At 43.2% G+C, this 23,405-nt stretch overlaps 2 long non-coding RNA genes across 2 annotated transcripts; one reads left to right on the top strand and one right to left on the bottom strand.

Annotated features, from left to right (window-relative positions):
* Window positions 1–446: 446 nt before the first annotated feature.
* On the bottom strand, window positions 447–14,113 carry LOC119399546 (uncharacterized). Its single transcript, XR_005184885.2, has 5 exons — window positions 13,362–14,113; window positions 11,377–11,446; window positions 6,677–6,735; window positions 1,559–1,634; window positions 447–621 (listed from the first exon to the last, which is right to left on the bottom strand). It is a non-coding gene; the product is annotated as an uncharacterized LOC119399546 (long non-coding RNA).
* Window positions 14,114–15,882: 1,769 nt separating this feature from the next.
* LOC119400737 (uncharacterized) lies at window positions 15,883–16,238 on the top strand. The gene is made up of 2 exons (XR_005185195.1): window positions 15,883–16,027; window positions 16,058–16,238. It is a non-coding gene; the product is annotated as an uncharacterized LOC119400737 (long non-coding RNA).
* Window positions 16,239–23,405: the final 7,167 nt, after the last annotated feature.

Raw genomic sequence — 23,405 nt, 5'->3', positions numbered from 1 at the left:
AAATTTGCCCAATGGTGGGCATGATGGGACCCACTACCCATCATCTTGGTGGATTATGGTACTGGGTAATGATGGACGCATGGTGGACAGATGGTGGGTGATGGACGGATGGTGGACAGATGGTGGATGATGGACGGATGGTGGACAGATGGTGGATGATGGACGGATGGTGGGTGGATATTGGGTGATGGACAGATGATGGGTGGACGGTGGGTGATGGACATACCGGGTGTATGCTGGGTGATGGGCAGATAATGGGTAGATAACGATGGGTGTTGGACGCAAAGTCGAGCCATGCAATTTTTTTACAAAAATAAGACATCGTGCTTCTTAACGTGATTATAGACAACCTTTTACCATTGAGGTTAACGAGTTTACTTGCTGTGTCTACACGTGGCCAAGCATGCAGCCACATGTTGATGCAGCACGGAATCAATGAATGCATCTTGCACCAAATACTCATGTTTATTTGTTCTCCATGCTGCCATGCCTAACACGTACGCCCTGCTGGCTTGCTTCATTAGTAACTTCTTAGGAACTTGCAGATGGGAGAAAGGCAGTTTCCTTGAGGTAGTGCAGTCAGCCAGATGGGGTGTGCTTTGATGTACTTTTCCAGGCATGCTACAACAGAATTGAATAAAAACAAATAAACTGCTTTCACTAAATTTGGAGCAATAACATCAATGAAACCAGTTGCAATCGCTTTGACCAAAAGCTTAAACCATATCAAGTCAAATAAAAGGCAGCACGTAATCAGTCCACATGTCCGTAACGTTCTAGTACGTTGTTCATTGCCAAGGCTGGTGTGCAAACCCCATTAGCTACAAAGTACGTCAAGGGATGTCCTTGCTGTGCGCTTTGAGACTCCATATTGCTATTTCTTATGCCAGCCATCTTTGACAAAAATATGCAAGCAACAACTTCAACTCTTTCCCTACAGAGTTTTTTGTTAAAAAACTATAAAAATACAATTTTTTTATTTGCCCATTCGATTTCATGTATCCCGAAACAACTAAAAAACTATTTAAAGGCACTTTACTCGCAAGATAAAAGAAAAATATTTTTTGAAAGTATCCGGAAGATTGGCTTCACTGCCCTGCAACACAGAAGGTGCCCTAATTTTTATTCAGTCTTTGGTGCAGAAAATGTCTGGAATGAAAAAAATAATAATTTGCGGGGAGAAGGAGCCCGTAAAAAAAGCCGTGAACACGTCGTGACGTTGGGGGTTTCTTTACAACTATTGCCGTGCACTGTCGATACGTTGAGATTCGGTGCTCATCCGAATCTGAGGATTCAGAAAAAAAATATTCTCTGTATCGCTGCCACACTTTCCGGGGCACTGATATTCTTCGTTCCACAAAACTTAAGCGAACAAACTGAACAAAGCTGTTGCCAGCACTCGCGCACGTACACCCTTTTCTAATTCAAGTTGCCAGAATCTCGCCCGTCCTCAATAAAATGCATGCTTTGACCGTGTTTTTATATTTTTTACTGCACTATCTGTGTAAGTCAAAGACAACACAGCAAACTGAATCAGAGTATCTTAATTGCAGCGCACCCAAACGCTTCTTTCAGCATGGACGAGCCCAGTTCTTCGGTAGGAGCAGTACAAACTGTGTACGAACTCAGATCGTCTGTGGTAGGAAACGGGTTAAAAGGATTTTAAAGAGAAAAACAATTTCTGTCATTTAGTGCAAACAACTTCAGAGTACCAAAGACACCACTCTTCACACGAGAAGGTACTTGGTAGGCGATTCATGAAAGACGGTAGGCATGCAAACATGAACACAAGAGAGAAGTCGGGACAACACAAATGCTGACTAACCGACTAGCCGAATAAGGTTAGTCGGCGTTTGTGTTGTCCCAACTTCTCTCTTGTGTCCGTGTTGTATGCCTACCATCTTTTATCATGTATTCCTACCAACTAGCTCTGCTTTCGGGCATTGGTAAGCAAGACAATGCGCAAAAAAAAAAAAGAGACGAGGCGACGCTGCACAGACGTTCCCACACCAGCTCTCCGTGACATCAGATTTTGCCAGCACCTGCTACGGGCAATATTTTTTACGTTGTGTTCCTACATACCTAAATCTTAACATAAGTTTCACAAAATTTTAGCGAACCAATGTGGCCGAAATACGATAAAAGACGTGATATTTGCAACGTCATGTTGATATGTATGTGATCAGTTTTAGCATGAAATTCAACAAGTTAAACACTGGCCTTCATTTCCTCTTCTACTAATTTACCTATGAAGGTAAAATGAATGACATTACAGATCTTAAAGAATAATTTATTTGTCTAAACTGATCTAAGGTTTCACTTTAGTGTCCTTTAGGGGAGACACTCCTCGAAATAACTTCTTTTTCATTTCTTGTAATAGACTTAAAAATACACATACACAAATACACATACACATATGCTGGCATCAGATGCAATTCACTACAGATTGTTTGTGCCAATACAAGTGCACTGGCACTTGAGTTCGCAAATCTAAGTGAAACAGCACAGAAAAAGATGGTACAATGTATGCTAACGCCCTTCATGTCCACGATGGTGTGAGCATGTTGCGTTAGTGTGCCGTGAATGTGCTGCGTGCAGAACTTTCCTTTTTTGGCACTATGGGAAGGCATGAAGTTTATAGAAAACTTTGTGGAGGACAGGCACAGCTAACCACGTCATCCTAGTAAGGTGAATGGTCTTAATTGTTTATATTTTTTGTTCATATTCCTGTGCTCAAACACAATGCGATTACTACAGAGTACTTATACTTAAGTAAATAGATTACTCTGGCAGGCCATATCTTACAAATTTCATTAATCATAAGTGTCCTGTTTAACTGTATGGCTGTGAATGCTGCAGCATAAGAATGAAATCAAATGGCCATAAAGCGCAATTAAAAAGGTTTAAATTGTTTTTCCCCATGCTTTCTTTGAATCCATTACTAGTTTTTTCATATGGTAGTGTTAAACGAAAACTGGGCTCGCCTATTGCTTTTCATCCTCTTCGTCCAAACAATAGCAGCATTACTCGCTGAGTGCAATAAAAATAATGGCAACTAGAGAAAAATGTGACAAAATCAGTCTGAGAAATGGCAGATATGCAAAATGGACACAGCATATTTGTTCAATATTCAACACAGGTCTTAGGGAACAAACATTGATGCCATTTGTCACCAGCACTGAATGGGTCAAATTGAAGTATATAATTGGCCTAACAGACTGCTTATGTCCAACATGTGTAGCAGCCACTGACCTATATGCTAGGGTACCCAATTTGAATGCATTCATTGCTCAGAACAGCAGACGTGACATTCAAACTAGCATCACTTTTTTCGTAGAAAGTGAGCGCATTTGCCGCAGCCTCGAACCATCAGCACTCAATAAAGAAAAGGTAATCATCTACTGACCTAAAGATTCTAATCAGGGCACCATCAGAACTGACAGTTGGGCAAGGTGGTAGTGATTCATCATTGAAATTTTGCCGGTGTTGCTTTGGTCTCTTCTTCGTTCTTGTCTAGTGTATTAAGTGATCAACGAGAAAGTATACTTTGTCGACCATTCTTAAACATCACCAAGTTTACACAACATTAGAACCCATACATATGCCATACTTTTGTGTGACAATGCAATCCTGCCACCCTTTCATTTAATATCAGTGATATGTATACAGACATTTCTTACAAAAAGCCTCGGCATTACTGTGTTTTTCAGAACACCTTTCAGATCTTTACAGGTGCATTTGCTGAATTTTTGCCTGTTTACTGTGGATCTACAGTGACGTGATGGCTGGATGATGTCTTCACACAAATGTCACACAAATGTATAAGTTCCGAGGTCATGTCAACCGTGCCATTCATTTCGAATAGATTGACTGTGAACTATAAACGAACTCCGAGATCTGGATTATTTTGCAATTAGAAGGTATATAGGTAGATTTGTCCTGTGCTCTTTTTGACGAGGGCTGATGTGCTGGCTAGAACTTATGAATATAAGTGCCATGCAATGATGACACAGAAATCTTGGGCTTTCATATGCAGTTCAAAGGCTACCACATGTGCTCAGCATCATTTCTGCAGTTCGTACGGCAATACTGGACTCATGTTAACCTATTCAAAGCTGGTGAAGAATATTTAGAATGACAGAAAGCTGAAAAAATTGGTAATGATTCATCTTGAAATGAAGGTAGGCATGCAAACGCAGACACAAGAAAGAAGTGGGGTCAACACAAACACCAACAAACAAATGAAGAGGCATACAGTGGTGGAAAAGAAAGTGGACACAAATACCTTTACACGCATCTGCAGGGATAGGGAGACACCTAATCAATCCGGCACACTTGGAGCTTTACGTGAGAGATAGCACTTCAGGAATCTGATTTCTTCTTCATGCAAGTCAGCTGACAGCTGGCTCACACATGCAGTTCCACTACTATCGATATGCCAGGCTTCTACCATTACAGGTTTTTACATTTCCACTCTTGTATGAAACTACGCATTCATCGAATTTTGGCGTGCATTTACACTCTCGACAATGCAAGGTTATATAAGATGGTAAACCTCCAGTTTATGACTCCTGATGTTTCGTTAATCTCTGGTAAACATAGCGGCCCATTTGCTCTTTGGAGAAGCAGCAACAGCGAAGAGAAACATTATACCACACCTGTACGGCAATCGGTAAAGTTGCTGGTGTGTTCTACGAAACAAATGTTAGTGCACTTGTTGTCTATTATCTGTTTATTCTTTCTCTGCAAGGTGGCACAAATCTTACGTAGCCGTAAAGGCAGCATTGACACTGTATGCACTTCCCACTTTCTTTAGCCTGTGAGATAAGCAATGAGTGTAAAGAATACCTACGGCACGCTTGTTACTGTTAATTTTTGCATCCATGTTTGCACGTGACACAGTCGGCTTCTTGAACGTTCAGTGACAGTGGCTACTGCAAAACAAGGATAACCTGCATCTAATGGACGCGTAACCTGTGCGTTAAAGCTGGCCTTCATTTTGTGTACAGACTGGTGAGAGATGAGTTTAAGCATGACATGAAAATAGCGTTTTTTTCTAGGCTTAGAATGCTTGGAGTTGAAGTCTGACAACAGTATTGAAGATCCAGAAGAATACTGCTAGCAAACTTGGTTTTCCTGAAATGTTAAGTTAATGCCTAAAGTTTGTATACTATCATTCTGAAGCAATGCTTCAGTAAACTTCGGCCATCCTCCATTTAACTCAAATTGTTCAATCATTGAGGTAACCATGGATTCAAATTGGTAACCACAACAAAATATCAAGTAAGCATAACATGCGCAGAATTGAACACGCATTGGTTTAAAGATGCCCCAATGCTCAGTGATTTATACCTTAACACAGTTGACAAACGCTTAGAGGAGGCCTTAGGCAAAGATATTATTGAGGTTTTTCATTACGTGTACAATTACATGATTGATTTTTTTGTAGCGGTGATAAACTTGAAACCGCGGTTACCTGAGTGAATAGACAATTTGATGTAATTGAACGAGGGCTGAACCTTACTAAATAACTGGCTCAGAATGACAGAATAGTACAATTTCAGGACATTACCTTAGTGTTTCTGTGGAACCACGTGTGATGGCAGTATGCTCCTAGATCTTCAAAACTACTGTTCAACTTCTCGTCCAAGCATTCTAAATTTCTAAGGAATAGTACTGGCTTTGCTGTGTCATGCCATAAGTATTTTCTCACCAAGTGCTGCGTGAACACAATGAGCACCAGCTTTAATGAACTGGTTAGGCATCTATTAGATGTAGGTCATTCTTGCGTTGTAATAGCCTCGGTAGCTCAATGTTTAAAGCACATTTTGTTACGTCTGAACGTGGTTGCAGAAAGCAATAGTAACAAGCGTGTCTTATGTGTTCCTTACATTCAGTGATTATCTCATAGGCTAAGTGGGAAGTAGATAAGGCATTAATGTTGCCCTTATGGCTGCCAATGGGCCAGGTAAGATTTGCGCCACTGTACTGAGAAATAATGAGCAGGGAATAGACAAAGGCAGACTCAAATATTTTTTCCAAGACACCCACTAGTTTACTGATTGCTGTGTAGCTCTGGTTTATACAGTTCTTTGTAGCTGTGGCTGTTTCTTCATAGGACAGATGGGCTGCTGTGTTATTCAGAGATTAACGGAACGTAAGAGGTCGTAAACCAGTGGCTAACACACTAGTTTATTTTTGCATTGTCGAGGGTGTATATGCACACCAAAATTCGATGAATGCAAGGTACTATTACCTAGTATCGATATGCCTGGCATATTAATAGCAGTGGAAGCGCATGCTTGAGGCAGCCGTCGAATAATTTGTATAAAGAATGAATCAAATGCCTACACATTTCTCTCAGGTAAAGCCCCACATCTGCCAGATTAATAAGTGTCACCCCATACCAGTGTGCAGGTAAGTGTTTGTGTCTACCTTCTTTTCAGCCGCTCTGCATTTCTTCAGCTGTTAGTCAGCAATTCAGTTGTCCCGATTTCTCTCTTGTGCCTGTGTTTGCATGCCTACCTTCATTTAGGATGGTGAAGAGTGGCACGACCGTTTGCTGCTCAACCGCAGTCTTGAAGAAAATGTCCCCACATTGCCAATTCATGAAAATATGACAGTTTTGCAAGTGAACAACGAACACAGCTGCAGGAAGGTGAAACATAACACTTACCTGACTCTCGCTGCATGACTTGAGTAAGCATGGTGCCTCAGGACAGCTCCTTTGCAGATCTAGAGCAAAAACGCAATACAAAATATTCAACAAAACAATACAAATGTTTTTACTGTAAAAATGCATATAGGTTAAAAAGCACGAGCTCGTATAAGCTGCTAGTCACATATTTTAAAAAGTTTCCAAGAAAAAATTCTCGAAGCATCCACAAGCTACAAACATAAGTAGGGGTGTGCGAATAGTGGAATTTCATCTCGAATCGAATTCGAATCGAATAGTGCCGAATAGTGGACAAAAATATGGAATATCGAATACAAAAGATTTTATTGCAAATTGAAAGAAAGAACAAGGAAGTGAAATCTGCTCATGTCATCGAGCACCTAATGCGGTGAGTTGCTGCTACTGAAATGCTACAAATTTTCATGCAGCACCACAAGCTGCTCCACACGACCTGGCTTGAGGTTCTCTCACCGTGATGGGTTGGTGTTTCCTGCAGTTGAAAATATGCCCTCACTGGGCACCTCTGTAGCAGGCATGGGAATGTATCGCGAAGCAATTTTGACGATACCTGGATAAAGTGCAGCCCCATGCTCTTTCCAGTATTTCCCATGATCATCCTTTCTTGGGATCAGGGACTGAATGAAGTATTTTTTAACCTCTTGACTGTAGCTCAGTGTGTTGGTTATTTTTTGGCGCTAGCAGTTCCACAGTCTCCCAGACCTCCCTGGCCTATTTTGCTGGAGCCATGAAGCGCGGAAATGACACAATCTCCTTTAAAATAAACATCCGCTCGCTTTGAACCAGGATTTCGTTGAAAGTTTTATTGAAAGACCTACAGTAACGACGTCAGCGTTAGCTTTATCCACCCCACCCTAACCAAGTTGCACCATTGGCCTTCGTCGCGTTTTAGATATTCGCGGTCTCGAATTATTCGAAACTTCGAATACTAGCTATTCGAAAGTCGAATCGAATTATTCGTTACGGTATTATTCGATTCGAATTCGAAACTCGAATATTCGCACACCTCTAAACATAAGTAAATTTGACAAGATGCATCGTCAGTGTGTGAGAATGCATTTTGGCTGTTACCTACTAGGTTATCTGCGTGCAACTTTTAGAACAATACCTGGGCAAAAAACTTTATAAATGCACTTCATCTGGAACTGTGAGACGATTAATATTTACGAACGTCGATGACATAGAAATGTTATGCGGCTTTGAATAATGATCAACAGTACATACATGACTTCCCCAATCAGCTGTGAAAATGGCTCAAGCTATCGCTCTCTCCCAGCTAAATACCCGAGACAAAGTTGATGAGCATGGTGAACAGTTTATTAAACCCCATTGCCAAGATAGTTGCTTACGACATTGCAATGACAGTCAACAGAGAAGCGCAAAATAAAATGATACGTCGGCCACACCACCAGTTTTCTTTGCGTTGGCTTATATGTATTAGTAGATAGGAGGTTGCTATTGCATATACTTCATTTTAGGCCAAAGACCTAGAAAAGTTCACATTGGCTCTGACTGCCTTGTTTCCTAGTGGCGTGTGTGTCATCTTCACATCTTCTTGTCTAATGCTGTTTTATTGCCTTTTATATTGCACCAACCAGTGCAGTCCCAATCAAGCACACTACTGATTGAGTTGTGCATTTCAAGCATGCAAATGTGGTTAACAAATATGAGCAAAATAAAATGCAAGGCACAATTATCTAGACAAACATGACTTTTTTTGAATGAGAAAACTGTCTTTCATTATTACGCTTCTTCCACACAGATTCCGCAGAAGTGAGTCGCAAAAGATATGTTGTTTTGATGGGCAAAATGAAGTATATGTGATGCACCTATTGACGGCCTTTTCTGTAGAATATACATCTTTGTTTTTTTGTTTTTAGATTTTGAAGAAACCAGACACTAATAAGCACACAAGCTAATGTGCATTCATCATGTCTGGCTGAGTAGCTATTCAATTAATGCAACATTTCAATAACAGAGCGAGTTTCATAAAAAGAGTGTAAAAGAAGGTTACAGCTGTTGCTCATCGTAAGAAGTTTGCTTGCCCTCTCCTTGTAGCAAATTTCTAAAAAATACAAGAACCAAAGAAGGAAAATTGTAGTGATGCACCATATGGCACAAGGCAATGTGTGTGAGTGACTCATCGCTTAACCTATAAAGAATGACACCATATCTTAAAACAATGGTCATTCCTGCAGTGCCTGAATGTGCATTCTCATAAAGCTGGAATTGTTGCATTGTTTTGACACTACTTAAAAACTGATAGTTATTGACTGCAAATTGTTCCACAGAGAGTCCTATTCACCTTCTAGACGGCAGCAGCAGCCCACTTTCGCATACGCTAGGCACCAATAAAATCTGAGAACATATTCTTCTTGACGAACAGCCACCAGAGCATGGTTTTGCTGCATCAGAATAATTAAAACTGAAATTTACGCACAATGCAAGCTGATAACCATCAGTCGCACTAAAGTGACCACACACAGCAAAGGTCATTTTGGACCGTTATATCTCGTGAACAAAGCAAATGAGGACATATGATATTAAATCCGTGTGTTCATTGACAGAAGCGCTCTTCAATAAAAAATTGTCGTCAAAATTGAGACCGGATTTTTTAATTTTTGAAAATGAACTTTTTGAAAAAACTCGCTTCTTTAACTATTTTTTCTTTTTTTGCATTGCCCGTAGGAAAATGATCTTCCGTATAAATGTTGCAAAGGTTCTTTTCTATATTTACACTGTTTTGAAATTTCTGTTTGAAATAGGAAAGGCGCCAAGGTGCCTCAAGCTTAGCACACTTTTTTTCATTTCGACCGTGTTTGCCATTTTTTCAAATTTTCTTCCTTTTGAGAACGGCATAAAATATGCATGGATGTAATTCACAGTATTGCGTTTTAAAACCAGGAAAAGAAATTTTCAACACGTCATTTATAGTTCACGTTAAATTCTGCCGTGAAATCCGAAAACATTGCAGTGAGCAAAAACAGGAGGGCCGCACCACCACCTTCAAATATTTTTTGCCGCGCTGGGAGAGTTTCCTGGAAATAAAATTTTCGGTTCACTGCACTTTGAGTGTGCCCACATTACACATCAAAAACCCAGGCAAAATAAAAATATCGACCGGATAGGCATGTTTGATCTCTCGTGGAATCACCCTGCTGTGCATTGCTGCTGTGTATTTGTGGAATGTGTTTTCTCACCAATGCTTGGTTCGAGGCCACCGAAAATACTATTTTATAAGAACAAATGTGCTACTGTTAATTTCTGGGATGTCAAACTCAACAAATCCGCATCCCTTGGCACGTGTGACTCAATGCATTATAAAAAGTTTAGCCTGGCTGGTATAGATTCCAACAGGGTATCTCCATCCTTGATTGAATTTCGGCGCTAAAGGAGTTCATAGTATGGTAGAGATTCACCATGGTGCCACTCGCTGGTACCAGGGAGACCGCAATAGGAGGAATCTCTTTGTCGTGTTCCACTTGGCATTCGTGACCAAAATCATATGGCTTTGAAGATGTGTGTACAAAGTATGGATAGGCACTGTACGCCTCAGGAAGCATTGCTTTTGTGTGCCTATCTGCAACAAATGCATTTATGCCACGGGTATCTCTGCGCTGGCATGAGGTGTCGCCAAAGTACCACGAAAATTCAACTCTAGGAGAGAATGTTCTGAGTCATGTGTAACGTTCAATGCAACAACAAAAGCAAGGATTGACTGCAAGCCTACTTGGTTCACAATGAGATGGAAAATGCTAAAGGGTCAATAGTGTCTGTAATTGTGCTTCTTGTATTGCCCAAATGTGCTGCAGCATTATAAAAAAGAGAGCGCCGTGAGAACACCATCTAACTTTGAATATGTAGGAAAGCTTCAAAATGGTGCTCCAGGAACGTTCACACATGTTGAAATGAAAACAGCAAAAAATAATGAAATATTGCACAAAACATCACAAGTCATGGCGTGATTGTCATAACTGGAGGAGGGATTTCAAGCTCCCTCAAAATTTTGAAATGCTGCATGTTCATATAAACGCACACACACATACGAACACATGCACAAAAAAACATGAAGTATAGCAAGACCGCTATCATTAACAAATTTTCTGGCTAGGCCCCTGCATGGTGTGTGTTTGTGTGTGGTATTCTGGGCTATCTTCATTATGACCCTGTAGCAATAACACACAAATCTCTTTGCTGTACAAGGGTGTATACATGAAAGCCAAATTTCCTGAATGTGGCCCTATTTCCTTGAATCAATGCAGGAATTGTGGGCTACTAAACATGCAAATGGAAACAGGAATAATCCTTGATACACAGGGACACACGGAACAGCAACACAACACTGTAATCGGTTTCTAGACTTGACAAATTTGGCTGTTTTGGTGCCTGATATGGGTTGTTGTTATAGAATAAACTAGACCTAGAAATGAAACGCCACACTTTAGTATTGAGCAGCTTCAGATCTAAATGCATTTTAAATTTGATGTTGATGTGTGGCACATATGTCCTACGTATTGTAGAAGATTCCTACTCCACATTAGCACTCCTACATGTTCCTATGTTTGCGCGTAGCAGATGAAACTTATTGAACCTCACCACATGTGTGTAGCCACACATAAATCGCAAGTTTGATCTGTGACAACAATAATGTCAAAATTGTTTACAACAGAGCTGTGGCCTACCTGCATTTGTTCATCACTCGGGTTCACATCAGCATTGGCTGCATATGGTCATCACCAGCAGGGGAGGTGGCTGCAACAATTTCTTTGTTAAAGCATTGCCGAGAATTTGGTCTGGTTTGTTGTCAAAGAAATCTGGTAGGTCAGGCTTTGAGAGAAAGTTGTGTAATAAGGCTGTTACCAGTCAACTCAGAGGTTATGCCAAGCAGGCATGGTCTCACGCAAACCATACACGGAATAATAAATGGGACTGACAAATACAGGAATATTTTTAACTTTGTTCATCGTGGAACTAACACATTATGCACTGATTAGCTTATGTGTTAGACAGAAAATAACATGAGGGAGGTCAATATATTTCACTAATAACACACATCCTTGTCAGCCACATGCTATAATGGGCATTCAACAATTACCCATCTAAGAAAATGTGAATAAATGTTATCTGAAATTTTCAAAGCCTCATCGTACATGTGATTATTGCTCAATACACTTTCCCATGGATTCTACTGAATGAATGTCGACAGCATGTGCTTTGCTGCCTTCAACATAATTTATGAGAAATACACTTTGTGCTTGACCAAAATTGCCGAGTTTTTGCAGAATTTCTGTGGTCTACATGTCTTTTTACATCCAACAAAGCTCCGCATGCCAGTGTTTCACTGTGCCATGTCAGTGCATTAGCACGGGAAGTTGGGCGAGTTGGTATGTTATCATATTCAGCTGAACGTGTAGCGCGGCATAGGTGAGGGAAGAATTGGATGACACGGCGCTTCATTCCTGGTCTATGCCACGTTGCACGTTCAACGAAACAAGCCATGTGAGTGCCATATTATCTACCTTAGATGCAGGGTGGCTTGTTTGTGCCCTTAGCAACATACACAATGTGCAACCACATTTATAGCATACTTTATGCAATTTAGCATACTTTAGCAAATAAGATTTATGGTGCCGTAACAGAGCCTGAGCTCCAGTTCATGGGTACGATTACAGCGCTGTTTAAGTGGTGCTTTATGATACTTGCCAGCGTCATGGAAAACTGCAGTCCACCTATCACTCCACCAGTAGACCGCGAATAGCGTATGAATGGTTTTACATAAACGCACTAGCACATAAACACAGTGATGAGTGCTTACCACAAGCTATATAACTGCAGAAGTTAGGAAACAAGTAATACCAATCCAATAAAGGCAGAAGTTGAGGGTAAGATGGGAGCTTGAAATGAAAAATTCGTGAACACGGGGTGCCAGCAACACCCCGTGTTCACGAATTTTGCACGTAATACCACTGTCACAGGTAACTGCAATGCACGAACGCACATACAGTGCCGAAAGCAATAGCAAATTCAGATGAGAGTACGCCTTGCCAAATTAGGTCAACACGCATAAAAATGGGTCAAACTGACTAAACTAAATACGGTGTCATGCTGCAAAAATTGCATTTTTAGCAAATCTACCTTAGCTATTGCTTAAAAGACGACAAACAATGTCCAAGAGTGCTAACCTAAACGCTTTTGACGGTCACGTTCCTTAAGGACGCACAAAATGCACGCCTAAAGAAAATATCCCTACATACACTTTACTTCTCCCACTGTACTGATTCACGGCTCATCGCTCAACACGGTGGCTGGAGATCATTCCTTTGGAGTTCGTTCAAAAGAAAAAAATAAATCAAGCTTCGATTTCATTGCTTTACCTCAAGTAAGTTGACAAGTGTAAAATGCACGCATAAAACACATGACGATGGTGTGTCTGAGAAAAATGTCTCCTTTCAGCAAATTTTAACATAGCGCAGTGCGTGCGCACGAGCTAATTACCAAAACTTTATATAGCTACTGATTACGCTCTTGGACAAACGTCGTGCGCGAGCACCATGCACACAACAACGATATGTGGTACCAACAAGTTATGCGATTTCCTTCAGCGACAACGCATACCAGAATAAGAACGACTGACAACGTACGAAGCGTAACATTCAAAATCACTTACCTCTGGCAAGAAAGCACGCTGGCAGCGTACACTGCAGGATGACCGCCGGTTTTCAAGCGATGCGCAGAGCAAGGAACGGCCAAGCTACCCGCATCCGGCTGTCCGCCGGTATAGCTCCCGAACTGCTCGAACGTCAAGGCATTTTCTGGGCCCACAGAGCGTGCCGTCGAGTAAAGATTGCGGTGCTGTTACTCACTGATGCGTGGAAACGTTTGAAGAGGGCACGGTGCAAAGAGGGTCTCCAAAGCTATGAATCACGTCCCTCCATCACACCGAACAAAGGAGTCGCAGAGAACGGAGTCGCACGGCCGGCATCTGGTGACTATTTGCACGGTGCCGCGGATCATACTCAGTGAAGAACTTGCGCTTACATCAGTAACCGCAACACAGAACACACAATGCGAGGTAACGCAGTAAAGGTCGACCGCATGAACAAAACTCGACACTACGACGCACACACGAAATGCAGGACGCCGCCATGTCTGCGAAGAAAAAAAAAAAAGCGACAGGGCGATGTTGGCGACACTAGCGCCACCACCACCTCAGTTTCAGTTTCGGTATCGACATATGAACAGAAAAATCGTGTGTACGTTGCTACAAATAGCTCAAACACGAGTGCTAACGCTGCAAGAAGGAAATGCGCTATCTTATATATTTGTCTCATCAATCTGTCGTTGAAATTTACAGCAAGTTATGCAGATGTAGCGGAATAGTTAGTGAAGTTGTTCAGGGGAGGTCGGCCTTTGACTGCGATGTGAAAATGCACATCATGTATTCAAGAACATTTTGTCATGTAATTACATCCGCAGCTTAATGAATACTTACCTTCAGCCTTAACTTCATTTATTAATACAAAAGCGAGTCTGCTCTGAACCATGTGGTTCATTGCTTCTCGCAGTAGTATGGAAAGCCGAGCTAGTTGGTACGAATTCATAGTGCAATAGCGTAACAAACACAGGGACACAGGCAAGAGAGACGATACAGGCGCTAACTTTCAACTGACATTGGTAATCGATTACCAATGTCATGTAGTCGCACGTATGTCGGGCAATCTGGACGTTCCGTAAACGTTCGCCTTCGTGAACACCATTCTTCGTTGAAATGCAGGCCAAGTAGCCACCTGTCCCTTCACTGCGCAGTGTGCAAATGTACACCGTGTTTTGATGACACAAGCATATTATTTCAGAACGGCGATGAAACAGCTAGAGAGGTAGCCGAAGCGTTTTTCATTGCACGGTTCAAAGATAAGTGCATAAGCCACCCATCGTTATCCCTGTCGGATAAAGAAATAGATTTCCTGGTCTCAGGGCTGTGACAGGGATAGTGAGATTTTTTTTTTTTTTGCTGTCGGACGAAGTCACTGCGCATGACCAATTGTTTGTTTGTATATATATATACATGAGCGTTTCCGAAAAAAATAAACGTCAGTTGAAAGTTAGCGCCTGTATCGTCTCTCTTGCCTGTGTCCCTGTTTGTTGCGCTATTGCACTATGCATTGCTTCTCGCTTGGTACAGCTCAACGCGTTTTGCTTCATCGCGGGGCTATAGCGGGGCGTTGATATAGCATACCCATCACGCGGAAACACAATAGAAAAGATAACTAACCGTGATTGCGTTTTTCGCGTGTTGTATACGTGGTTCAAAATACACGGAAACGTTTTCATCTCGGTGCCCACGGGTGCACGTAGTACGCAGTGCAAATGCGCTGTGCGATGTATTTTTGTGCCGTTTCTTAATGCACGAAATCACACCGTTCGTGCAACATGCATTTGGAAATTGTGACACAGCTGCCGGAAGTAAGTTATGAAGAATTGTGTCCGCTGTAAATGCATGGGTAAAACAGCATATGTCTGCCGCTTCGCGTTGTGCCTTGGGCGCTCTCACTGTTTCACCAGTGCCGTCACGTGCCCGTCGCGCGAAGGGCACATGTTACTCCAACAACTTTTTGATGACATCAGAGCCGTGGGAAATCCTAATATTGGAAGAATGTGAACGCACTGCGCGAAATTGTTGCCTTATTTCGAACTGTTAGCTTAGACTTCATAGTCGTCAAGCGTGAGCTGCTAGTGGTTATACTTGCAGCTCCCACTCGTAATCACAAACGTTTCTTTTCTTACGCGTAAAGGCGGCCTTTCGAAGGAGAACTTCAGGTAAAGTGGAAGGAAAGGTAGAGCGACCTTTCAAAGACCCACCTTAGGACAATTTAAGGGCACCTAACCAAAGACGCCTTTATCCGTATGAGTGACTGTTATGGGAGCGAAGCTATGCACGTTTTTACGCTTGAAATCATCCATTCATGCGCGTATAACTTAATCCTACAACAAAAGGTTAAATCAAGTGTGCATTTAAGCTACTGAAAGCAAATACCGCTAGTGTTAGACGGGCATTTTGAGCGTTGCTAGCGTTGCTGACTCGCTGACTCTTGTTGGCTAAACTTTCTTTTTGGCTAAACACTAGCCGTCACAATAACGCGTTTGCTAAATTTCCCGTCGTTTCATTTGTGTATTTGTGTACGTTCAATGCACGTGTGTGTGCTGGTGGTTGCACGGCGTTGTGTGCGGTCCCCTCGTTGAGCCCAGGCTCCCGCCTGTTTCCCTCCATTCGGCTTGCGTCCTCAAGGGAAAGGGGGATGTCTCAAGGCTGAATTCCCGTAATGTCCCCGTGTTGTTGTTGTTTGTGCTTATGTGGAGGAAGAGACGTGTTGTGTGGCCGTGTTCTGGCCGTTCTCGCGGCCGTCAGTGACAGCGGTAGAGAAACGGACGGTCTGTGCGAACCGAAGTGAATGCGCGTGAACGATGTGCCTGTGTGGTGAATATTACCTCCTTCTGAATGTGTTCTAATTCAGCTTTATGCTAATAAATGGGTAAGGTTTTCTCATTGCCTTACTTGTGTTTATTTATTTCGGTCGGTGTTAGCACTTTTGTCGTTAGGTTTACGCACCGAGGACTACCAGCGGACTAGTTGGGATTATTCCAAAGAAGTCGAAAGGCTGACCACACGGAAGAAGCGTTTACGACAGGTGAGCTCCGTTTTCGCATCTTGCTACTTTCGAGGAGCGAAGACAGCAGCATTTTGCCAATACTGAGGCTCCTGATGTTTGTTCAAATTGTGGCTCAATCGTGCCAGCTTCATCGCCTTTCCACGCGTGATATGTATCCTCGATGAAATACGACACGTGTGATTGCTCGCACATTGCTTCGAAGCTTTTTTTTTTTCTTTTTATTGTTGCGGATGTCGTGCTTTGTACGCAAATACACACATATCGCCATGCTGGATAGCATAAGCCCTAGGTACTTCGAAAGCTACCTTACGGAGGCTTCCTTTTCGTAAAGTTGTCTAAAGGGGGCTGCTGACGATAAAGTGTTTTCTTGAAACACGGTAAGGAGCCGGGCAAGTAATAAAGATGTACTCGTGCAAGTGCACCGCCGAGCTAACAATACGAACCAATACGCTAGCGGTCGATCGAGTTGCTTGTAACCGTCGCGTACAACAATCTTTGACAACGGACATCGTGTCTATGCGAAATTAGGCCAAGCATGTAGGCGACGCAAAATGTAATTTTAGAAGTGTTGCACTTTGTCGCTTATGCTTTCTCCAATTAGTTAGGGCTTTCGTCAGTTAATTGTCATGTGCAGCGCTTGCCTCTCGCTCGTTGGTTCAGAAGTAAACTCTTCTCACTTCCATTTTCAATGCAAGGAAACAGGGGCGTAGCCAGAAATTTTTTCGGGGGGGGGGGGGGGGGGGTTCAACCATACTTTATATATGTTCGTGCGTGCGTTTGTATGTGTGCGTGTATATATACACATGCAAAATTGAAAAATTTCGGGAGGGCCGGGGTTGAACCCCTCAACCCCCCACCCCTTGGCTACGCCCCTGCAAGGAAACACCTAGAGATGCACGTTGACAGTTGATGCACAATGCCCTAGAGTTCAAAATTGTATCACAACAATTCGGCAGTTTTCTCGGATGAGTACTTCTATGCATTATAAATGCAGCTGATCACGAAGCATCCATAATCAGCAACGTACGTGCCCATCGACAGAGGCTCCTCATGTTTCTATTATCACATCTATTGCACCCAGCATCCACCCGGCACCTCACCACGTACGCCACCACCCACCCACTTTGCCCACCGGGTCTCCCACCAAACACGAAGCATCCCTGCATCCACCCAGCACACCCACCAATTGTTCCACCGCCCACCAACTTTGTGTCTCCACCACCCACCCATTATGCCCACCGAGTGTCCACCAAACCACCAACTTTCCCAGCACGCCCACCAAGGGTCCCACGATGTCCACCATTACTCCCACCATGTACACCACGTTGTCCATCATACCCACCAGAATTTCCACCATTTCCATCATAAATTTTATGATGGGCAATGCTGGGATTTTCAATAGGGTCGCGTTTGATGTAAGGCTTTCTCCCTACAAATTATTTATAATTTTGATGGCAAGCAATTCCACAGTCTTGTAGTTCTCAGGAAGAACGATGTTTTAAATGTTCAGTTTTGCGGGTGATTTCCTTTACATTGTTTTGGTAGTCCAGCCGTCGCGAAACGTAATTACGTTAAAGACAAATAACTCCAGGGTCGATGAATGTGCGCGACTGAAAAGTGTTGCAAAAGAAAACTGGTTTTAATAAATTCACAACGTTTTTCCGGAGGTTTTGAATTCAGGCTTCCTGTAGGTGTTGAAACACCGAAATATCTCGTATAATCTCAAGACACGAAACGAATCGCTAAATTTTGAATTTTTCCTCGACTGACCACATAGCAGGTTCAGCACGGTTCCCACACAGCACACGCGTAATCTAGTACAGATCGCACGTTAGCTTTACACAGCTGTATTTCAGCCTGTGTGGATCATGAGCATTTGAATTTCTGCACATAAAGCATAGAACATGACATTATTTTTAAGATGAATTAGTCTGATTGAATTAACAGGGTAGAAGAAGTCAAGAGGTGTTCTCTTCCTCGAAAAGCACATATGCACAGTTTTTTGTAGTGAATAAGGATGCGCCACTTTCTGCCCGTCTCAGATACCTTGTCGAGATCGTTTAGTAGGAGATTGCAAGCATAATTAATAATAACCGGAACCCCCGTTTTCAAGTTCTTGTTACCGTGATCAACAAGTTTGACGTGGATCGGTCCCATTCGCGATCAAAAGTGCCAATGTGACGCCGGTATAATACGTGCATCGTTGAAGTATGCATACATACGATGCTGCCGATACATTTCAGGCATGTCTACAAGTCTTAAGCCCGAGCATGATCCCCGTCGACTGTGGGCTGATAAGCTTCCTTCTTGCGATATATTTTTTGCTGGTATGAGCTTTTGCTAGACGGACCCTACTATATTCACAAGTTAGGCGCGGAAGTGGAAAGATGCCACCAGCTATCAAGAATGTATTTTGCGATTAATTTTTATTATTAATAGCGAGAAATTTTTTTCGGGGGGGGGGGGAGGGGTTCAACCATACTTTATATATGTTCGTGCGTGCGTTTGTATGTGTGCGTGCATATATACGCAAGCAAAATTGAAAAATTTGGGGGAGGTTGGACCCCCCCCCCCCCTTGGCTAGACCTCTGTCTCAGTCCCTTGACGTGGGCAGACCATGTCAGCCACTGTAAGCAGCCGCATAACAAAGTACTGAAATACGCAAATGCAGTGACGTGCGCTGAGGACGTGAAACATTTAGTTGTCGTTACGCACACATTTGTCGCGTGCTAAATGCCGTCGACGCGCTATCTGGCGGCGCGATGACTGTTGTCGAGAGGGCCCCAAGAATGTCGGCGCGGTGCGCATGCGCGTGCCATCACATCTGCTTGCTGTGATGTAGCTTTGCCTTACGTAGTTATGGTGCTCGTTTATTCACCATCTAGTAGGTGCCGCTTTTTCTGCTGCGTCAGATCTGTGCCGCTGTTATTCGTAGCGGCTGCAGCTGGGCTGGCTGCAGCTGGGCATCGCTTTTTTTATTTATCGCACATCGACATGCGGTGCTTCGATACACTGCAAAAAAAATAATAAATCACGGGAAGCGTTTGCGAGAAAACAGCGCCTCAGAAAGAATTGAGTCATTTTGCGCGAATCATCTTAAGTATTGAAAGAAAGTGGCTCGCTGCGCCATCAGCGAAACAAAAAATATGAAAGAAAGAAAGCGGTGCTTGCTTGACGCGCGAACCAGAGCAGCCGCAACGTAAAACCATTGCAGATGCGTCGGAGCAGAGAAAGCGACACAAAGTTTGATGATATAGGGAGATTTGGGGCTCAAAGTCCATTGATGGCCACAGAGTCCCAGTACTCATGATAGGATGATTACGGTGATACCAAGTTTACGCTGAGGAGCACCGTGACTATGCCAGGCAGTCACTAGACAAGCCAGCATACATGACGGGACGCGCATGCGCACCGCTTAATTAGCGCTGCTCTCGATAACAGGCGCCGCGCCGGCAGATGTTGCGTCGATACATTTTTGCACGCATTCCGGTGATCCGTATACTTTTGCTCATGGGTGTACATGCAACAAAACAGCTCGCCGTTTTGTGAATTATTGAGAGCATGAGCAGTGTACATTAAATGGCATGTGTCCTGTAACTCTCTATGCCATCGATGAGATACGGTGACATGCAGGTTGACGTGCTTCGTACGCCCTGTATAAAGCTAACCATATTTTCGCCGGAAGAAAGCAACTTCTTTTTGTTCTTTTCAGCAAAAACGCCTTGTATGGTGTGGTTGCCAGAAAGTGACTCTGCCAAGCTGTCATGGCGCTGTGCCTTCATAATTGAACAGTGCTGTCAGCAGCCGTACAACATTTCATCAGAAAGCGTTGCCGTATGCCCGTTGATATAATGCTATTGTTAAAATGTCAGCTGTACGTCATCTTCAACATGGTCTCCTTAATTTTACACCAAGATCAAAGCTGTTGCAGTGGCTGCCAGTAAGGAACCGTTCTAAGGAACTAATATCATGGGAAAGTTGTGATCAATAAAGTTGCATAGTGTAATGGCAGTATACTACCCATTGAATTCTTCATTCTTCCTTATTCAATTTCATACTTCCTCATTCAAATTTGTTTTCTCATTTGCAGTTTTCCGAACTTCCAATTGCCGATACCTCTATTATGTTTGATCGTTTTTGGAATGGGGAAGTAGCTTATTGCTAATTACTTCTAGGCTATACTATAACCTTGTCTTCTGACGTCGCGGTGGCTTAGTAGTCACGGTACACCGCTTCCGACGCAAGAGACGCGGGTTCGACCCCGCCAGCGGCAGTCGCATTTCGATAGAGGCTGAGTGCTGAGACCGTTATATTGTGCGATGAGAGCACACAATAAAGACGTCGAGTTGTCAAAATTATCCGCAGTCCTCCACTGCGGCGTGCTGCATATTCATACCATCGTTTCGGCACTAGAAATTCCAGCATATATTACTGCCATGAGCCCGTGCGATACAGGGTTGCCAGTCGAAGAGAGAAAATATATCTTAGAATTTTGAAAAACTAGCCCATGGAGCCAGCATGTTGCAAGGGCACTGAGAGCAGCCAAGAGTATCAACGCATCCACAAGAACGAGTGCGAAATTTGTGTTTAAATTACTGAATCCGAAAAACTTTTGGTGGAAATGTAAGCAAGTACTCCAAGAATCCTTCAAAGTTATAATTGCTGATATTTAAGCATAAATTGCTGACACCCTTTGCAGGCAGGATTACGAAGTTTCTTACGATATTGCAGAAATTACACTCTTCACGCGTGCTGCTTGACGTTTTAAAGAAGGACTACAAGTACCAGTCTTATGACGACAACAAAAAACGCCAGGCCTGCGCTGATACCGCAGCACAGTCACAGCGAAAGCTGGAAGAGCGGCGTTTCTAGTGCCCGTTGTAAGCTCTCTTGGGGCTACAATACAAGTACACTAGAACGGTACCCACTACGCGATAAATCACAATTTTTGTGAAGATGGGAAGCACCTACTAAGCCATTATTCGTCATCCGGCGGAGAAGCGAGGCACCAGCTACAGGTCTGTAAGGCATTATGTGCACTTTGTTGACGCGACGACTGACGACGATGAAGAATTATGGCTCAGCCCTGTGTAATGGGTTGGAAGGTTTAAACGGCCTACCAGTTATGTAATTTGCATTCGGTGACGCCCGGTCGCTATTTCCCTCGCCCGTCATGCTGTATAACATACGTTGACGTGGGAGAGAGACGGAGGGGGGGGGGAAGAACTTTACTGAGACCCCGAGGAAATGGATCATGCGCTTATGGGCTTCCTTGGCAACCAATACAAGTGCACTTGCGAAGAACCCACTACGCTATAAATCATTGCAATTTTACTGAGACCCCGAGGAAATGGATCATGCGCTTATGGGCTTCCTTGGCAACCAATACAAGTGCACTTGCGAGGAACCCACTACGCTATAAATCATTGTAATTTTTTAGAAGTAGGGCACCAGGCACTGTGCCATTTTTCGTCATTCTACAGAGAGCCGTGGTACCTGCTAAACGCATGTAAGGCATTATGCGCACTTTGTTGATGCTGTGCCTGATGACGATGAAGAATTATGGCAGAGCTCTTTGTAATGGGTTAGAAGCATTCAACAACCTACTCGTTGCGCAATTCGCATTGTTTGACGCCTGGTTACAGAAATCGCGTTGTGCGACGCTTGGTGCTTATTTTACTCTTCTACCACGCCATATTGCATATGCTAATGTGGTTCGTTCCCGACATGAAGGCTGTATAGCACCTTTTTGCAAAGCAGTTTCAAGCACCGGCATGGCTCAGAGGTTGAATACTGGGCTCCCACGCAGAGGGCCCAGGTTCGAACCTCGTTCCATCCTGGAATTTTTTCTTGTTTCGTTTTAAATGCGAAGCATTTCTTAGCGAACTTCTGCGACTTTGAGCGTATCTATCTATCTATCTATCTATCTATCTAGCCGCCTACGACTTTGTGCTCTCCTGGTCGCTTGGTTCATCGAATGTGCACCAAAACTGGTATGGCGTAACATGACTGTATGACGAACATAAATGACAAGTCATAACATGAAAATCATGACACGCATGTCATGTACAGCATGATTTACATGCTACGCTCATGCTGCGCTGGTGGCTGTTTCGCTAGTTTGATATACACCAAAATTGGTATCTTGCGACATGACTGTGTGACGAACATAAATAACATGAGTTAACATGACAATCATGACACGCATGTCATGTACAGCATGACTTACGTGCCACGCTCATGGTGCGCTGGCGGCCGTTTCGCTAGCTTTACATACACCAAAATTGGTATCTTGCGACGTGACTGTGTAACGAACATAAATAACACGAGTTAACATGAAAATCATGACACGCATGTCATGTACAGCATGACTTACGTGCCACGCTCATGGAGCGCTGGCGGCAGTTTCGCCAGCTTGATCTACCCCGAAATCGGTATTGCGCGACGTGACTGTGTGACGAACATAAAAACACGAGTTAACATGAAAATCATGACACGCATGTCATGTACAGCATGACTTACGTGCCACGCTCATGGGGCGCTGGCGGCGGTTTCGCTAGATTTATATACATCAAAATTGGTATCTTGTGACGTGACTGTGTGACGAACATAGAAACACGAGTTAACATGACAATCATGACACGCATGTCATGTACAGCATGACTTACGTGCCACGCTCATGGGGCGCTGGCGGCGGTTTCGCTAGATTTATATACACCAGAATTGGTATCTTGTGACGTGACTGTGTAACGAACATAAATAACTCGAGTTAACATGAAAATCATGACACGCATGTCATGTACAGCATGACTTACGTGCCACGCTCATGGAGCGCTGGCGGCCATTTCGCTAGCTTGATCTACCCCGAAATTGGTGTTGCGCGACGTGACTGTGTGGCGAACATAAAAACACGAGTTAACATGAAAACCATGACACGCATGTCATGTACAGCATGACTTACGTGCCACGATCATGGCACGCTGGCGGCCGTTTCGCTAAATTTATATACATCAAAATTAGTATCTTGTGACGTGACTGTGTGA

Source organism: Rhipicephalus sanguineus, chromosome 7 (genome assembly GCF_013339695.2).
Source record: "Rhipicephalus sanguineus isolate Rsan-2018 chromosome 7, BIME_Rsan_1.4, whole genome shotgun sequence".
NCBI lineage: Eukaryota > Metazoa > Arthropoda > Arachnida > Ixodida > Ixodidae > Rhipicephalus > Rhipicephalus sanguineus.
The sequence above is the reverse complement of the archived record's forward strand: the minus strand, read 5'-3'. Positions and strand labels throughout refer to the sequence as shown.